Source organism: Mya arenaria, chromosome 11 (genome assembly GCF_026914265.1).
Source record: "Mya arenaria isolate MELC-2E11 chromosome 11, ASM2691426v1".
Lineage (NCBI taxonomy): Eukaryota > Metazoa > Mollusca > Bivalvia > Myida > Myidae > Mya > Mya arenaria.
The window spans coordinates 64011163-64031560 of NC_069132.1; the positions used below are offsets into that span (position 1 = coordinate 64011163).

Genomic DNA, 20398 nt, shown 5'->3' on the forward strand with positions numbered 1-20398 from the left:
TATATATTAGACAAATAAATCAATTGCAATCATAAAACTTAACTTTTAAACTTAAAGGTTTTCATAACGTGATTTTGAACATTGCGGAAACTGAACTCCCATTAGTTTAACTTTCTTTGCAAAAAATACTACAACTTTGATAAGTTTGTAAACATTCTTAATAAATATGGTCTTAAAAATATAATGCATTGAATATGAGGTGTCAATGCATTTAAACATTATTACACAAAGCAATTAAATACTTACCATTTGTTAAATTGGTGCAATGTACACATACTAACAAAGAATTAAAACATGTTTGTAACGTTTCGGTAATGACGAAAATTAGAAGTATTGCGCTTTGTTCTTCCAGAAACACAGGAACGTATTGACAGTGTAAGAAATTTAATCACCAGTCTAGATAATCAAATCGCCCGCACCGAAAGGCTCATTAACCAAGTGCAAATAAGTGACTCGGTCACCGTAAGAGAGGAACTTGAATCCTTAAAAAGTACGGTCGAAGCAAAGAAAGAGCAACGTGATTTGTTTATGCGACAGATTGAACAATGGCTCTTACTTCTGGAGAACGATCAGCGCTGTGGCGTAAGAGGCAAAGGGAAAACGAGACCAAACACGAGGAGTACAAAAGGAAAGAAAGGGAAAGATAGAAAAAAAGAAAAGCGCTCGGGCAACTAAAACCAATAAAAGATCTAACAGAAAGAGAAAAACGTCAAAAGCGTCGGAATTGGAAAACACACGCCAAGAACAAAAGAGATAAAGACAAAAGTATTAAAACTGCCTTAGCATCTATCTGCACGCCACCAAACTCACCCGAAGGGTTGCAACCAATTCCACAACAACAACAACAGCAACAATGTAATAAAGTTAGGGGGCGACGAAAGAAGAATTTGAATCGATCTAGAGCGTATAGAGCACAGTTCAGGTTGAAAATAGAACTAAACAAAGAGCGACGCTTGAAAAATAAGTATAAAACTAGATACTATAGGCTGATTAGGTCCCAGAAAGAGGATGACGTAGAAGAAACTGTTAAAAATATCATGTCATCTCAGAAAACAATGAAATCAACATTGACACTTTACTGTCTCCTTGTCAATAACTTGCGAACAAAATATGCTTCATCCAACCGCAAAACAAAACAAATAATGAAAAGTCTTGTATTAAGAGAGTCTATGCTGAGGAAATATAAAGTGAAAAGTTATACGGGCAAAGCAACAGGGATTTCTATGAGAGAAATAAGAACAAGAGAGAACTAAGGAGAACTATTGAAAGTTTCTTTACAAGAGATGACAACTCCAGATTTAAGGCAGGTAAAAAGTCCACTAGAACAAAAAGAAAGAGAAAAATGCAAGTAAGATTACTCATTGACACTATTGCCAACCTTCACCAAAAATACCTTTTTGAAAATAAATCAAAAATTAGTTACAGCCTATTTGCACGCTTGAAACCGTTTTGGGTTATTCAAGCAAGCGAAAAAGATCGACAAACGTGTCTTTGTAAAGTCCATGAAAACCCTTTAATGAAATTAAACAAGCTCAACTTTGAAAAAGCTATTGAACACAGGGATCTGAGAAAACTTATAAAGGACATAACTTGTAATGATCGGCAAAAATCATGTATGTACCGAACCTGCGATAGATGCAAAGACAACAAAATCAAGACATGCACTGACAACGCCAACATTAACTCTGGAAAAATAGTAACTTGGAAGGTCTGGAAGTCAAGACGAATCGAGAGAAAGGATCCAAAAAATGATACAGGAATCTCAAAGACGAACATTACAGTTAGAGAACCAGAAACTGGAACGATTTCAACATTGGTTGACGAATTGCAAACAGACATTGAACGTTTAGCAAGGCATGAATTTAATATTGCACACCAGTATATCACACTAAAGAAATTGAAAGAAACATGCAAAGATGACGAGTTAATAATGCACGTAGATTTCTCAGAAAACTATCAATCAAAATTAACAGAAGAAATCCAAAGCATGCATTTTGGCGGGTCAAAACGGCAAATTTCTATACACACAGGAGTTGCATATGTCCACAACAAAACTATTTCGTTTGCCACGATTTCAGACACACTTAGTCATGCCCCTCCCGCAATATGGGCCCACCTTCAACCAATCATTTTGAATTTGAAAGACACATATCCAAGGCTTAAGAAATTACACATGATTTCGGACGGACCAACCACTCAGTATCGCTGTAAAAACAATTTTTTATCTGTTTGCAACAAAACTCTTTGACCTTGGCTTCTCGGAAGGTGGTTCCTGGAACTTCATGGAGGCGGGGCACGGTAAAGGAGCCCCGGATGGTGTGGGGGCTGCACTGAAAAGAAACGCGGACGCGCTTGTCAACACACATGACCGTGACGTCATCTGCGCAGCTGACCTCGTCGATGGTAAACTGCAATACTTATAATGAATAAACGAACGACCTGCACTGTCATTAAGACGTCCATTAAGTTCTTTAATTTAAATTTTCACTTTTAATGACAATTTATTCTAATTCACATATAATTATATATCCATACCAATACAATTACTATTGTAGTAAACATTAACTAAAACGAATATTAATTATTATGAACAAAATGAATTGAAAAATAACTATGATTTAAAAACCTTATTGTTAATGGGTAAGAATTATTTAATGTATTACTTTAAATCTTCTTTTCAATTACTTGACGTTTCAGTTAAATATTGTGCTAAGATGAATAATAATCATATTATTCTTAAGTCTTAAGATATATGCATTGTATGCACAGTTATATCGTTTACTACAATGTATTTGTCTGTATTATAGGATTACAGCTGCAAAAAAGTACCATTCTTGCAGTCGAAGTGAAAGAAAACGATGTAATATTACAAGAGCAAACCATTCCGTTAGCTGTCAGCCCAGTTCCACAAACTATGAAGCTACACCACGTATTAAAACTATGATTTAATATTTGATATTTTAAGTACTTAACTTACATTCATGCATATACGCTTTTATGTATTTCTAGGTCTTTATAATATATTTGTAAAATATAAATGATAAAATATAACACAATCATATTATGATTTTATCGCATGTTAAAATTTGCCTACAAGTTAGTTTAAAATAACATATTATTATAAAAACACGAGCATGCATGTTTACAGATTACTTGCAAAGAGAAAGGAGTTGTATCATCCAGGGTCCTGAGCTGTTTCTGTTCAGAGAATTGTTCCTGTTACGATCCTGTCACTACAAGATTTGATGTCAATGTAATCACAAAAATATCTTTGTTAACTTTATACAGCGACTACTTATTTAAAAAACATGTATTGTTTAAAGATGCAAATGTTGGTCTGTCATGAAATTGTGCTAATAATACCTTGTTAGTAAAATTATCAAGCTAAATGTATATGGTACAGTTACTACCTTGCAGATGCATGAAAGTTCAATGACAGAGGGTACAACAGTGTCCATGCTTCCGGAGTCAGTGTCGAATAAGGTACCTTATCAATATGAAGTTCACATACATATATTCTCGCGAGTCCGGTACTTAAAAGAGCATACCCAGTACACTACATGTTTAATAAAAATTCAATATAATTTTTATTGAAAACCTATCACCACCAATTAATGCGCATTTGATAATGGCATACATTAAGGGTATAGATATAAGATTTATATTATTTTCATTGAATAACTTAAATTTTCAATCATTTATAAACAGGATAGTGTGCTGGTCGTTCCTGTGTCTTTGGACGAATCTCTCATCGACCGTTTTTGTGTTGTGGATTATGACGGCCGTCCATATCCAGGGAAAATCGTCGATGTCGATGACAACAATATTGAAGTTTCCGCCATGCATTGTATTGGTGACAACATATTTTTTTGGCCTCTTACCCCAGATGTTATTTGGTATGAGGGAGTTAAAGTGGTCACCTTGCTCAATAATGAACCAAGCCTTGTAACAACAAGGCACCGTGCTATTGACAAGACTGTTTGGGAAGCAATAGTGAAAAAGATGGAACTTTAATACATGTATATGTTATACGTACAATGTAGTTTTGAATACGAGTTTCCCGCTCACATAGAAGCGGTTATTTTTGGTTTTAAACAGTTCATGGCATTTAATCGTTTGTGTTCAGAGTTAATGTGTTTAAATCGTCAATGTCACAGACTTACATTAATGCCAAGAGAATGCTGCGTCTACCTACATTGATAAATCCCATTATATTAAGACATGAGTTTAATTGTATATACATATGTTGTGTGAAATCGTTATTGAAATGGGAAGTTGAGCATTGTTTATTTGTTATTTTTTTGTTCTTTAATGTTCAAATTTTATGCAAGATAAAAACGTGAACACAAGTTTAAATCTTCCCATAATCTCATGTTTATTGCCACAAAGATTTCTAATTAAAAATTATGCCACTTACCTGTCATTACCGAAACAGTATGTCATTACCACAACGATGCTGTTTTTTGATAATTATATTGCAAACAATTCGATCGCTCACGTTACAATTAAGTATTCTTGTTAAACAAGGAAAATGACATTAGTAATGATAAACCTAATAGCACTAGCATAGATGATAGTTTAAAAAAAAATACAATTTGTTAACAATCTTGTTGCGGTAATGACTTCCGTAAAATAAGCATTGTCTGTTTATTAAATATAACGAACTATCAAATAAAACAAATGAATCTGGTCTAATTCATAGGTACGGTGTTCCGTTAGGTCCAGCGCGGTTTCGCGCTGTCGTCCTAAGGGCGAAATCGCGAAAACACGATGGGATAAAGCGAAAACACGATAAGAGATCGCGAAAACACGATGCGAAAAATATCGCGTTATCGCGCTATTAATATCGTGTTTTCGCGTTTTCGCCTCCGCAGTCAGTAGGGCGAAAACGAGAAAACGCGATATCAATGGCGCGAAAACGCGATATTTTTAGCATCGTGTTTTCACGATCTCTTATCGTGTTTTCGCGTTTTCGCCCTCTCAACCGCGAAGGCGAAAGCGCGAAAACACGATGTTTTTATATCGCACTTTTGTCTTCCGGTTGGACATGCGTAAACCACAACAACAAGAGAGATGGCGTCTGAAGACGAGACACGTTAGTGTGATATTTATGTATACTTTGTTTGATCCATTGGCAAACTAATGGATTAAGCTGTTAAATTGTGCTTAGTATTAAGGTAGATCATAATAGTTTGAGATGAACCCGAACGCCAAATTCGGAGCAGGAAAATGAAATATTCATTGTGCTTAGGAAAACCGATTTCGAAAGTGAAAGTAGAACTGTCATTGACAGTGTCAAACACAAAAGAAATTGCTCTTTTTTTGCACGACGCTATTATCATTGCGGTTAAACACTCGGACAACCTGGCTAAGTATATTACACATGTAGTAGAAGCTTTATGCAGTAAATATTTTGTTTGGGCGCATTTTATTTGTTTACACGTGACATGACCTAGTTTAAGTACATGCATGTCAGATCTGTACAAAGTCTCAAACTTCCGTTCAGTTTGTTGTCAATATTTTTCTCCAAATTGTGATCATGTGTGCAATATACTTATCTAGGTAGTTTGCATCATCAGATGTGTGTAATTAGTTAATATGCAGTGCTGTTGTCCTCGAGGGGGTAGGGGCGGGGGGGGGGGCTGCTCTATATGACATCACCGAATCTGTATAAATCTGTGATGAACTATACGAACTTGCGTCTGGATAGACCCTGTTTTTCAGTGCTGCCAATATTTGAATAGGTTGTATTTTCACTGTGAAAATATAAATATTTCGGTCACTTTTCCAATTTAAAATACATGTATATAAATGGGATGCATTGTCACGGAAAAATAAATGAATGGGGTCTATTTTCAGGCTTCAAATATATGAAAGGGTCTTGTTGCAAAGAAATGATATGTAAATTAGGACTGGAGTTTGTTTTCTGTTTCACTTTGTAAACAATCAGGGGTTGAAATAAACTTATTTTGCAACTAGTGAAAATTGCAAGTGGTAAGTTTTCCAAGTAGCAAAATAGTATTTTAACTAGAAATTTTAAATTTTCACATTGAATTCAAAGTTCTTTGCAGCACTTTTGCATGATTTTACATTTCAAGAACAATGAAAACCAACATTGTTAAAAAAGTGATGTCTCAATTCGTCTGTACGTAAAAGATCAGTGTCAATTCCGTCGAATTTTGTACTAGCAAAATATTGCTTGTTGCAGCATTTTCAACTGGCAATTTTCAAAATCAACTAGCAAATTGCCAGTAAACATTCTTTATTTCAACCCCAGACAGGGTTTTTTCTCACTTTGAGGGGTATGGGCCCCGACTGTTCATTTTAGGAAAAAACAGTGTGAAATTAGACATATTTTGGAACAAAGTTTAGAGCTAGGGAACAAGAAGCCTAGGGTAAAAGTCAATTTTAGGGGAAAAGAGCATGATTTTAAAGAAATATTCTGAGGGGAAGACACCTTATACAGGCCGCTACAATATAAAGAAAAAAAAGCTCTGCCCGACAATATCTGAATAGGACGTGTTTCCGATGTCTTTGTAACAAATATGTGAAGGGATATGTTTTCCAAAGAAAGATTTAGAATGGGGTGCTTTTTGAAAAATCCTGACGCACGTCCATATCAAAGTAACATTTAATAATGTTACATTTTCCTTTGCACATTTGATTCATTAAAAATGAACAGAGTATGTTCATATCATTTTCTTTTTTTCAGACAAATTGGTACCTGCCACATTTGGTAAATTATTGTCTTTCATCACAGGATCAGACATTATACCATACCTAGGATTTCAAAAAAAAATGAAATAAGTTCTTCTCCGAACAGGGACGCTTGCCAAATGTGTCGACCTGCAGTTTGGAGCTGTGGATTGGATGCAGAGAAACTAAGAGAAATCATGATTCGTTGTCTTAAGGAATCATGTGGCTTTCTGAAAGTATGAAGCGTTTTCTTTGCATGTCGGATTTATACAGTTAGATGAAAGATTATTTGCCTTATTCAAGTGGACTTGGTTTGTTACACTGGAATAGTGTATCCAGATATACGTGGTACAAGATTACTGGTGACTTAAGTTCAGCATGGTCAAGCTGTATTGTATGGGATACATATATAAAATATGTGTATTGGATGGTATATATGCATTTTTGGTAAACATATGGTTTACATGTACTGTATGACTACCATTTGTTTACATGATGCATTTGTACATTTGGAAGTGGTAAATTTGTTTGTTACAAGATAGAAGAACATTTTTTGGATATGACAAGTGATTCTGCTTTGTTCATGGCATGGAAAAGATATGTTTATATGTTGAATTTGTTTAATCTCATGACATCTATTCTTTATGGCATTTTACAAAGAATTTTAGTGTTCTGGTTGAAAGGCAAAAGTCAATACTGCAACGTGTTAGTTATGTATAGTTTGAAATCGTCTAATGGGTTTTGTAACCTATATACTAGTATGTGGTTGTTTTATGTAAAAAAGACAGACAATTTTATCATGCGTTGAACCGAAAATATTTTTAAAAAATATAACATAGGCCGAAAACCGGCAATGTTGAGAACTGTTTAGGATACCTTATTAACTCCACATTACCTGTCTACACTTGTTAGTTAATCTTACAAGATACCTAGGATATTATTTGATTAAAATCTAAAAGAAACAAGAAAAACTGTGATACAAAGTATCACAGCGGAGCCACAAACCCAGCTGATAAAAAAACAAATTGAAGACAACAGTGCAAAAGAAGGACGGTTTTCACCGACTTTTCGAGTTTGTTAAATAAGACTTATAAATTTTAACGATATTCAGGTCCGCATGTGCAATAGATCAGAAATCTTAACCATATGAAAATTCCTGTCTCAACAAAAGAGCAAAAATGCTGGCATAACTTTCTAGAATGTTACGAACCTCCAGTAAAAACTTAAAAATGTAGATTAAAATCAAACAATAAACGTGTAAAATATAGCTGGGCACGAAGTTTCATGTTGAAATGAAACGGTGACTACCAAATGTATTTTAATGTGGACTCTTCTGTAACTACTTCAAAGTGCACTTCACTGTGAATATTTCGAAGTGCACTCCAGTAAATATTAAATGTTGTACAGCCGTATTCTTTTTGTATCGGCTTTAACGATAGTCTTGTTAAAGTTTATTTCATTGTGTTTAGTTTGTTTCAAAGTTATTTTAAATGCTTTTAATCTATCAGTTTGAGAACGTTGTTTGGTTGTTTTTTAAGGGAATACAGATTTACGATACACGAATTTTTTTTCAATGCCTGAAGTTCTGAAGTAAAGTAAATGATGTACAGATGTGTACTTAACCATTTATTCAATGACGTTGTATATTGAAACAAAATACAGTGCTAAAATATATACACAGATGGATTGAAAAAGTCACATGTACAAAGAAACATTATCAAGTACTCATAGACGTTATTTTGAAAGACATTAAACTGTAGAATTACAAGCCAAACATTTTAGACATACAATTTTAACCTTATTATCAACTTAAAGCAACTGAATACAAATTTGCATTCATAAAAAAGTTTCATTATATAAAGGAACAATATTATGAAAATTTATTTCTGATACACTAATCATACACCAAACAGACACCAACACTTCTAAGCATACATTATTCACCCATCATACAGCAGTATATTAAATTCTGTTCTTACATGTTCACTGCAGTTCACTAAAAGGATGTCTCAAAATTATTATTCAAATTTCCTGAAATAGAATATTTTGAGACTTTTCTGGAAGATTCCTCTAGATTCAGAATTTCTTACATGTAATGGAAGGTTGTTTCAGTTTGTTTCAATGCAAGGTTTAGTTTGTTTCAAAGTTATTTTAAATGCTTTTCTATGGTGGCATAAAACTGCCACATCTTAACTATCAGGTTTCGTGAAAACTTTCATGAAAATAATTAAGGTTTTTACGTTAATAATGGAGGATTTCATGAAAACAGAAAATTATCACTTAAATATCTTAACACGAAATTATGCTAGTTAGTGCTTTGAACTGACACGACTTTACGAAAAAATTCGTGAAAAGTTTCGCGAAAATAATTAAAATATCACGAAACCAGATAATTAGGGTTAAGGTTAACCCTAACCCTAACCCTTTCATGAAAAGTTATTTGGTATCATGAAAACTTTAACTGTTATGTTGTGGCAGTTTGAAGCAGTTACTAGCAAATTTTCATTTCAAGATATTTATCTTGCATTCATGAAATATTTATCTGTTTTCATGATTTTTTTTTTTACTTTTCGCGAAAACCGAAATTGTTTTCGTGATAGTTTTCATGAAACCTAATAATTAAGTGGTGGCAGTTTTATGCCGCCATACCACTTTTCATCAGTCAGTTACAGAACTTTGTTTGGTTGTTTTAAACGGAAATACAGATTTACGATACACGAATTGTTGCTTTTTTCTAGGCTTGCCTTGTAGGCGCCGACGTAACACCAAAAGGTCACTATAGTGTTGGGCCTATGATGCCGTTTTGCTTTAAAGCAGCAGTTAGCCTAAGATGCACAGCTACAAAGGTGTTGCTCTGAACACGTGTGTCGCCTGCTGTGGCATGTTTCTCCTTTTTCGTTTTATCACTATTTCCAAAAAAAGTTCGCCATGACCTTGACGTTTGACCTACTGACCCCAAAATCAATAAGGTTCTTTTCATGACCAACCATCCTACCACGTTTCAGTATCCTAGGCCATTGCATCGTTGAGTTATTGAGCAAAAACGATGATGTGACGACGACGACACCGACGACGACGCCGGACAAAGTGATACCTATGACATTGGGTCTGCCATGCTACGCATTGTCGAACCCTTAGTTAAAAGGTACATACCTTCTTTTGATACATATCATTTGGCACATTGTACCACTGAACCCTTGCGAATAATTCAGGGTATGGGATCACGTGATTATGTAATGATAGAATTTGGATGCCATACACGGATGCAGATGTACTGATACCGAAATACACTAAGCTAAAACACGTGTGTTATAGGTCACCAGAGTGTGTGCATCATTGTATACTAGACGATTACGAACGATATTCAAATCATGGCACCAGGGTCAAATTGGCCTCACCCCAGGGGTCACTTAGTGCTATTATTAGAAAAACTTGTCTTCTTATTGTTTAAATGCAGTGAGCTACATTTTTTCAGGTAAGCGCAGGACCAGTTGGTCCTCTTGTTTATTTATTGCTTGGCGTTTGTTCTTTCAGATAAATCCAAGTCTGGAGCTGTTTTATGCTGTTTCTTTGGGTATATCTCTTTAATCTTAAACGTCCTACTTAGTCCAAACACCTCAAATAGTGTAGGGGCGATGATTATAATGTTCATTTCTGAAGTGTTTGAACGAAGTAGAAAGTTTTAGCCAAAAAGAGATATATCGTCAGAAACAGCATACAAATAGCTCCAGACTGGGACATGTCTGAAAGAAATAAAAAAACGCCAAGCAACAAAAATACGACTTTTACCTCTGTGTTTTTTGGTATCTGTATCTGTGCATTTTAATCACGTGATCCCATATCCTGGAATAAAATCCAGTCATATACAGGAGGAGAATATTTGATGTTCGACCTTAAACAGGTGATATTCCTAGACAGAAGACAAAAAAGATCCGGTTTTCAGATTTAATGAACTAGAATTTTCTAATTAAAATTTATCATTGCTCTGCTAAATCCATAGTTGTGCGTCAGTGTTTTAACGTATGCATATACTGTTTTATATGTTTAAAATATTTCATCATTTAATCGTCTTTACACATTATATAAACCGTTAAGCAAAATATCTCAAGATCTCTTGAAGAGAACACGTATCAAAAAACGGAAGAACATGGAAGTCGTCAAGACTTTGATACTTCATTAATCACACGGAACTGAACGTATAAAACGGTCCTTTTCACATCAATACTATAACAAGTCAACATCTTTAGTTTTTCAAAGTAAAGGACGTGGAAAAAAACATGATAAGAAGACGAGACCGCCTCACTGCCAGTGAATCTTTTAAACGATTGCCTATAATCGAATGTCATTTCTGCTCAAGCAGTTAGTCAAGTTTACTTTTTAACCAGATAAGCAAGTCGATAGCTTCAGCTGATGTTTCTGGCATAAGCATTCCATCCAGTTGCATCATTTGAAGAAATCTTGCGTCTAGTTCTTCCTCTATTCCAGTGCTAGATGGAACGTCGCAATAAGCACCCAGGCACTCGCAGTCTGCCCATCAACTGGAAATTTGTAGTCAAAATTTCCTGTCCGGAAAAAGATAGATGGATAGCATTAAAGATTACTAGCATTAAAATAAGATAAACACCTGTAAATAGCTTTCTCAACACATTTCTCGTCGCATTTACGTTTACTGTGTAATAATTCCGCGCACATGACGTAATGTTACTGGAGTGTTGATAGAGACATTCTTATTTTCCCTTTAAAAGTCCAAGGCATTCCCTGCACTTTCAGTTTATTTTACCCACGTATTTCAGAAAATATGCAGTTGATGGAAATGTCAATTTGTAATGTCGCTTATTTAAGGTACTAGATATCTATGGTACTACTTGCAGGCGCAATTTTATATTGTGGCAAGTAGAACATAATACGTTACGAACTTTTGGAAATTTATTTATAGTAACAATTTTTTCTTTACGAAGGGCGAACACAGAACAATTGCTGGCTGGAATTGTTGGGCAATACTAAATATAGTTCAGTTTTGACCCGTGAGCTATGACCTCTTAGACGATTCCATCCTTACAAGTTATAGATGGTTGATACACCCTTATGCAATTGTAACAAGTTTATCAAATTTTGCAGGCGGTAATGTAAAAGACCAAGAAATTGACCATCTTGGGTTCAAATCCCATTATATGTGCTGTATTTATAGAACAACGAACCCCAATTCTTGTTTATTTAAATACTGACATCTGTTTTCGCATATTTTTTTATCAAATTTGTTAACGTCTGATGTCACGTCTATTCTCCAGTCCAGTCACTTTTCCTACGTACTTGCTCCATTTATTGTATGTTCGGAACATTTGCCGGGTTATTGCACACAAAATCTGTGTTTCTTTTCAGAAGATTTTTCTTCCAGTTGTTAAGCTAATTTGACCTTTTTCTGCACTGTGTGAATACAGGTATACATTTTCTACACTACAATAACAAGTGCAATATAGTCATAAATGTCAGGCTTTCCACAAGGTGTTCCTTCTCGTGTCTGCCTCCTAATATAATGTGCATTCCACTCTGTTCGTACTAAGTCCAATTCCTGCTGAATAAGTTGCATAAAGCAGAATCTAACGCACCTTCTGAAAGAAGAAACAAAGACGAAAAAGTGTATGACTGAGAAAAAGTTAATGCAAAAAATGAAATATGCATGTATTGTCCCCAGCAAATGACATAAGGCTATAAATACATGTACAAAATAAGTTATTTCTGTCCATTAAAGTTATTTATGTAAACCCTATTTTTAGCTTGTGCGGATCCAGCGGCATCCACCCCAGTCGACTGTCCAACGAACATATTTATTTTACAACGATTGCAAAGCAAGTTTTCACAACTAATTGGAAGTACTCTCGTTGGCACCGATATTACGCGAGATTGTTGTCCTAAGGTGTGGGGGAAACCGGATGGCCCGGAGAATCCCACCTTTCTGGTATGTTGACCACCAAGCAAAGCCACATACGCCCAGGCCAGGAATCGAACACGGGACGCATTGAGAAGCAAGTGTTTTACCACTGCGCTAACCGGACATCTTTCAGGCGGGGGAAAAATTAAAAATAAGTAAGGTAATAACCGGTGGACGCCGCCAATGTTGAAAATAAAACTTAACCTTACAGCAATAACTTACATATGAATAGCATCTGCTGTTGAGAAAATCCCTTGCTCCTCCATTTGACAAAATTTATCTTTCCATGTCGCTATGCACCGTTGATGCAACTGTCGCCACCAATACTCTATCCTGCGAAAATAAGGAAACAATAATGTATATGCACGTTCAACTTGGAGACGCCAAATCCTTCCAATCCTTGTTTTAAACAACTGTTTATTCCGGTTTGTTTGTTTGCTTGCTTGTTTGTTTGAATGGAGTTTAATCCGCTTTCAATTATTTCAGTCATATCACGGCGGTCAGTTAATACTTATTTCCTGGGCAGGCTTAGACAGTCGAATCAGTTTACCAGTACTAGATGCTGAATTATTCAAGTAACTGACAACATTCTTTGCAGTAGAATGTTTTTGGCTAATCTCACGCATTTCAATAAAACCCGTCGAAACGCAATGAATGGTATCAAAACCACCCTCCTGCTGGAATCTTGAGTTTCAAAGATTCCAATTGTTAAAGTCAAATAAATAAATAATAAATAAATTTCAAATATGCATGATTGGTCACAAATGAAAGGCTTTTTAGACCTATATTATATAGGTCTTTGTGAAAGGTGATAGGTGTAATTTTATACATACATAAGAAATATGTCGTAAAACATCATAATATAAGAGAATGACAACATTAATAAGAGCACGCTACTTTCCGCACGGTTTTCGTGCTTTTCTCGTATTCTTGATCTCCCGTATTGTCCTTCATCAGGTTTGACGTATTCGCTTACTTTAATTATTAGTAAATACTAGTAGGCATCATAATTTATTCTACGATGGTGTTTTGTACATATTGATGTGAATTGTGTAATGTATTCCAAACAAACTCACTAAAGAAGAAGTTAAATCACATGTAATGGAAAATAGAGGCGAAAAAAGCACAAAAAATATACACGGTTTTATTAATGACATCATCCTCCAATAGTATGATGTTAAATGACATAATTTTGTTCCAATAGTATGATGTTAAATGACATAATTTTGTTTGTATAGCTATAAAACTTACACCCATCACCTTTCATTTCAGACCAATCATGCCTATTTATATTTTGTTTTGACAAAGTTATTACCGTTTGTTCAGTGGACATATATATTCTGGGACACCCTGTATAAGCAACAGCAACATTTCATGACAAATTATACGAAAATATTTAGTATTTTGACTCTGGATTAAGACCACTCCAAATGCCAATTAAAAGGGAACAAATAGAGTTCTTTATAGCGAAGTTTCACTGGCATAACAAATATGGAACACATAAACTGATGCAACCCTCTGACGCATTTAAGATATAAATATAGCATGTTGGATATATTAAGCAGAAAATTCAATATGCCTATTATCTCGTTATAATTTGTTTCAGTGTTACATGGTACAGAGCAGCAATACAAACCTCCCTATCATTATTCCATACTTTGTTCTCAGCCTACTTGCCATGGCCCGACAGCCAAGATTTCCACCTGTACCCTGCACTTCAGTCTGAATAATACATATTTAAAAAAAATCTTTACTCATTAAGTAGTGATGGGCCGAAAGTTGGCGAAAGTCGATTAATTGTCAACTGGAACTCAGAAACACCGATCGGCGACGAAAAACTGCCTGGATCGATTAATCGAAGATTTCCCCCCATTCATTTAACAGCCTCGGGTTGCACCTTTAGCGACTCATCCCTTTGTATATGTTCATTCTTTTCGCCTGATTGCTTTGGAGTACCTTCATTAGTGCTTGTTTGGACCACTAGAATACAAACCCTATCAACAGAGTAGCTTTCAGTATTATAATAACAATTCATGTCCAGGAGTTTGTAGGTACTATGTCCATTTTCCTGGTATTTTGAAAGTCGCCGACATATTCGATTAATAAGTCGACTGTCTTGTCTTAATAATCGATGTTGAAAATCCACCGACTGCCCATCACTATCATTAAGCCAACTAAACGGAAAGTTGCAGTGTTAGTACTAGTTATCACTCAGGTTCGGATAACGATAGCAGAGTTATGCAAATATCCGAACAGTATCTGTTCACCTCGGGTCTCATTGTCCAACATATAGATATTTAAATTGGAATCAAAACTGGTAATCATTGGCAGTATGCTCTGACAACATTTGCCCATTTGGCTTCAACATTAACCCATTCAGAGGTGCGGGCACACCTCCGGTTTGAATAACCTAGAGGGATGTTATTTATAAACTCGATCATCATCATCAGTCCTTCAGTGAACGTCGAGAGCAGTCAACGATGCAATGTCTTCTGCAAAGATGAAATAATTATAAAATAGTTATCTACGGGGTTCCAGCTAGAAACAGCACCCTGAGAAATATACAAGTCATCGGTCTGAAGCTCAACTGAGGACCAAGAATGTCGGAGGCTCAACCAATGACCTTGTAGTTTTCCAGAATCTTCATCTACCAGACCAAGAGCATCATCTAATCATCTTGCTAGTCTCAGGTTATCGTATATCTCGAAGCTGCTTTATGCCAGTACATCATAGACCTGTTTGTGTTACAAAAGTCTCGTATATCAGCCTTCAGGTAGACAGGTCCAGAGCCAAATCGCTGATAGGTACTGAGCTGTGTGTCTCATAACACACACGTTCGAAGCTATATCTCTCTCCCTCGGAACAATAATAGGAGACAAGTCTCCGATCTCTGGCTAGTCCCTTTTTGTGAAAGGTCTTGAGATCATACTATACTCCCAAACCCTATAAGACCCAAACCTAAATACATTATATTCAGTTAAGTGATTCTTTTGTAAGAAGCCAAGCAGCTAGCTTTGGCTAATCATTTCTTTTGATTGATCACCATCCACCCATAGTAGCGGATCAACATCCACCCATAGTAGCGGATCAACATCCACCCATAGTAGCGGATCAACATCCACCCATAGTAGCGGATCAACATCCACCCATAGTAGCGGAACAACATCCACCTATAGTAGCGGATCAACATCCACCCATAGTAGTGGATCAACATCCACCCATAGTAGGGGATCACCGTCCACCCATAGTAGTGGATCAACATCCACCCATAGTAGCGGATCACCGTCCACCCATCGTAGTGGATCAACATCCACCCATAGTAGCGGATCACCGTCCACCCATAGTAGTGGATCAACATCCACCCATAGTAGCGGATCAACGTCCACCCATAGTAGTGAATCACCGTCCACACATAGTAGTGGATCACCGTCCACCCATAGTAGTGGATCACCGTCCACCCATAGTAGTGGATCACCGTCCACCCATAGTAGAGGATCACCATCCACCCATAGTAGTGGATCACCATCCACCCATAGTAGTGGATCAACGTCCACCCATAGTAGCGGATCACCATCCACCCATAGTAGTGGATCACCGTCCACCCATAGTAGCGGATCAACATCCACCCATAGTAGCGGATCACCATCCACCCATAGTAGCGGATCACCATCCACCCATAGTAGCGGATCAACATCCGCCCAAGGTAGCGGATCAACATCCACCCATAGTAGCGGATCAACATCCACCCATAGTAGTGGATCAACATCCACCTATAGTAGTGGATCAACATCCACCCATAGTAGTGGATCACCATCCACCCATATTAGTGGATCACCATCCACCCATAGTAGCGGATCAACATCCACCCATAGTAGCGGATCAACATCCACCATAGTAGGGGATCAACATCCACCCATAGTAGCGGATCAACATCCACCCATAGTAGTGGATCACCATCCACCATAGTAGCGGATCAACATCCACCCATAGTAGTGGATCACCATCAACCCATAGTAGTGGATCAACATCCACCCATAGTAGTGGATCACCATCCACCCATAGTAGTGGATCAACATCCACCTATAGTAGTGGATCAACATCCACCCATAGTAGCGGATCAACATCCACCCATAGCAGTGGATCAACATCCACCCATAGTAGCGGATCACCATCCACCCATAGTAGCGGATCACCATCCACCCATAGTAGTGGATCACCATCCACCCATAGTAGCGGATCAACATCCACCTATAGTAGTGGATCAACATCCACCCATAGTAGCGGATCAACATCCACCCATAGTAGCGGATCACCATCCACCCATAGTAGCGGATCAACATCCACCCATAGTAGCGGATCACCATCCACCCATAGTAGCGGATCAACATCCACCCATAGTAGCGGATCACCATCCACCCATAGTAGTGGATCAACATCCACCCATAGTAGCGGATCACCATCCACCCATAGTAGTGGATCAACATCCACCTATAGTAGCGGATCAACATCCACCCATAGTAGTGGATCACCATCCACCCATAGTAGTGGATCAACATCCACCCATAGTAGTGGATCACCATCCACCCATAGTAGTGGATCAACATCCACCCATAGTAGCGGATCAACATCCACCCATAGTAGTGGATCACCATCCACCCATAGTAGCGGATCAACATCCACCCATAGTAGTGGATCTCAATCCACCCATAGTAGCGGATCACCATCCACCCATAGTAGTGGATCACCATCCACCCATAGTAGCGGATCACCATCCACCCATAGTAGTGGATCACCATCCACCCATAGTAGCGGATCAACATCCACCCATAGTAGTGGATCACCATCCACCCATAGTAGCGGATCACCATCCACCCATAGTAGTGGATCACCATCCACCCATAGTAGTGGATCATCTACCACTGACAGTGGCTCATACCACATCGACATATTTTATTTATATTCAACGCCCAATCATTTGTCTAATCACCAGCAGAAAGCATCTACCAAAGGAATATTCATATATCATTATTATTCAGTTCTGTGCGTCTCAAGCAACAAGACGTAACATCCAGATTAAAAGTCTAGGAAAATGAACTGATATAAATATCTACCAAAAGAGCTGCTTGAACGATAGCAGGATCCCAGTTTGGCCCCTTTTTTAGTCCCAGTCTTTTACAGTGGCGTTTTAGTTGTCGATAGCTGGAATGACAAAAGAATGTCAAATACATGCGTCGCGCTAGTAAGAAAAAATCAACATCACAGGTGAGTAGACTAATGTAAGGAGGTGGGTTCGATCTTACGATCTTTACTTCGTTTGCTGACGAGTCGAGTTCTTGTTTCCGGTAGACTGACAGCTGTTATACATGTATATTTAACAATAATGTCAGCAATGATAACAGATGCAACAAAAGCATGATTTTTTTTTGATTTTTTTTTTGGGGGGGGGGAGGGGGGCGTAAGGGACTATGTTCCAGATTGACTTGCTATCCTAGGTGACCACCCAAGATAAAATGCGAACAAAGCCAATTTTCACTTAAGTCAACATTTAAGTTTGAGTTTCAACGTGTCATATAATTACTTGTGTAAAATTTTAAGTCAAAGGTCATGTTGCTCTGTATGTTCCTAATGCTTGTTGTGAAATTCCAATTTTTATCGATTTTTGATTGTTTTGATTGTTTACATAATAAATTCAGCAAATAATACTATTTTAAAAACATTTCTGCAGTTTCAATTTGACTAAGGCTGTTTCATCAAAATACAACTGGCACGCCCCTGTACATTTACAAAGGCATTCTAACGTTATAGTTATCGTGTTACAACCCTAAAGGTAACAACTGCACTAAAGGTAAAACCTTGCACTAAGGGTAACAATTTTGCGCAACCAAAGGTAACAACCTGCACTAAAGGTAACTTTGTCAGTGACACCAAAGGTAACACTCTGCGACACCAATGGTAACACATTTTACACCTGCACTAAAGGTAACTGGTCTCTGCACTAAAGGTAATTGACTTAAAACTAGTTGCATGATATATGCATTATATTATGCTGCCATTTGATATGTTCCCTGATACATTTTTGTACTGTTATTTCATAACAAGTGGCAGCATTGATATTTTTTTACTTGTGTGTTTTACAGTGTAAATTTATTTCTCCTACTTTCACATACAATGTTTGCGCTTATGACCATTCGAAGAATAAGGAAAGGTATCCTGTTTAACACGGCGTCGGCATTGGTGTCGGTGTCAGCTTTTCCGTCACATCATGATTAAGTTGTTCATACCAGTCCAATTTATCTCTTAAATTTTAAAGACATGGCATTAAAGCTTTAAGTACTTGTTCACTATTATGACACCCATCAGTCAGCTACAACAAAAACAGTCAGCTACAGGAAAATCACAGACACGAGGCATACCACCACCCCAGACCTGAAACACACACATATACAGGCAAGACAACACAAAGACAATGGAGCACACGCATACACAAAGACACCCCTACCCAAACCAAAGAGTAATTGATATGCACTTGGGGTCTCCGCCTTGGAGCAGGGTTGTTACCTTTAGTGCAGGTTGTAACCTTTGGTGTCGCAAAAGTGTTACTTTTTGTGCAGGATGTTACCTTTAGTGCAGATGTTACCTTTAGGGTTGCTACAATCGTAACGTCATTGACTTTATCCTTATGTTTACATTATGCAGACATGTATACAACATGTAAACGGCTTAGAAAGTACGTGATATATGCGTGCAGTTCAACTACGCCTTGATCATTAGATGTATAGATGTATAACTTACCTTAAAATAATATTTTGTTTAACTTCTAGGAAGGTCAGCGTTTCAGTTAATGAAAAACCGGCTGAAAAGTACTCCCTGATACGCGAGTCTAATTCGTCTTCCATGTTTACGCATGTCCAAACGGAAGGCGAAAGTGCGATATTAAAATATCGTGTTTTCGCCTTCGCGGTCAGTAGGGCGAAAACGCGAAAACACGATACATGATCGCGAAAACACGATGCAAAAAATATCGCGTTTTCGCGCTATTAATTTCGTGTTTTCGCGTTTTCGCCCTATTGACCGCGAAGGCGAAAACACGAAAACACGATGGGAGATCGAGGGCGAATACGCGAAACCACGATATTAATAGCGCGAAAACGCGATAATTTTCGCATCGTGTTTTCGCGATCTTGTATCGTGTTTTCGCGTCAATGCATCGTGTTTTCGCGATTTCGCCCTCACGGCGACAGCGCGAAACCACGATGGCCCTAACGGAATTCCGTACATAGGCATAAAGACCATTTGTAAAGCCTGATTTGTATTAGTGTACATTTTAAAGATATTATCTTTGATTATATTGGCGTTGCGGTAATGACTTCAATCTTTGGGTCATATTGTTTCAAACACACTGTGATGTAAATATGGCAGATTTATGCGCGGACATGTTAATAATCTGACAGTAGAATGTCCGTAGAGTGCACATAGAAGTTAAAAGAAGCTGGCCTAAACGCAAGATGAACTGTGTTAAGCTAGCCTGTACATGTAGATTGGCAAATTTTATAGAATTACCCATCCCTTGTTACAAAGCTATGCTACTCATATGGTTGGATATGGGACCTTGGTTATCTTGAATATGATCAAATGTAGGTGAGCTAAACGCAGGTGGGTTTTTCCATGATTACGTCAGCAATTATGAAACTTGATAATGCATACTGTACAGTATGTAGTTATCGTGGGGGTACGCCTGGGGGAAACTTATCGACACAAATCAACCTTATACAT

The 20398-nt window shown here is 37.2% G+C and overlaps 1 pseudogene; it reads left to right on the top strand.

Moving 5' to 3' along the window:
* Positions 1 to 545: 545 nt before the first annotated feature.
* On the top strand, positions 546 to 4014 carry LOC128208686 (uncharacterized; annotated as a pseudogene).
* The last annotated feature ends 16384 nt before the right edge of the window (positions 4015 to 20398 follow it).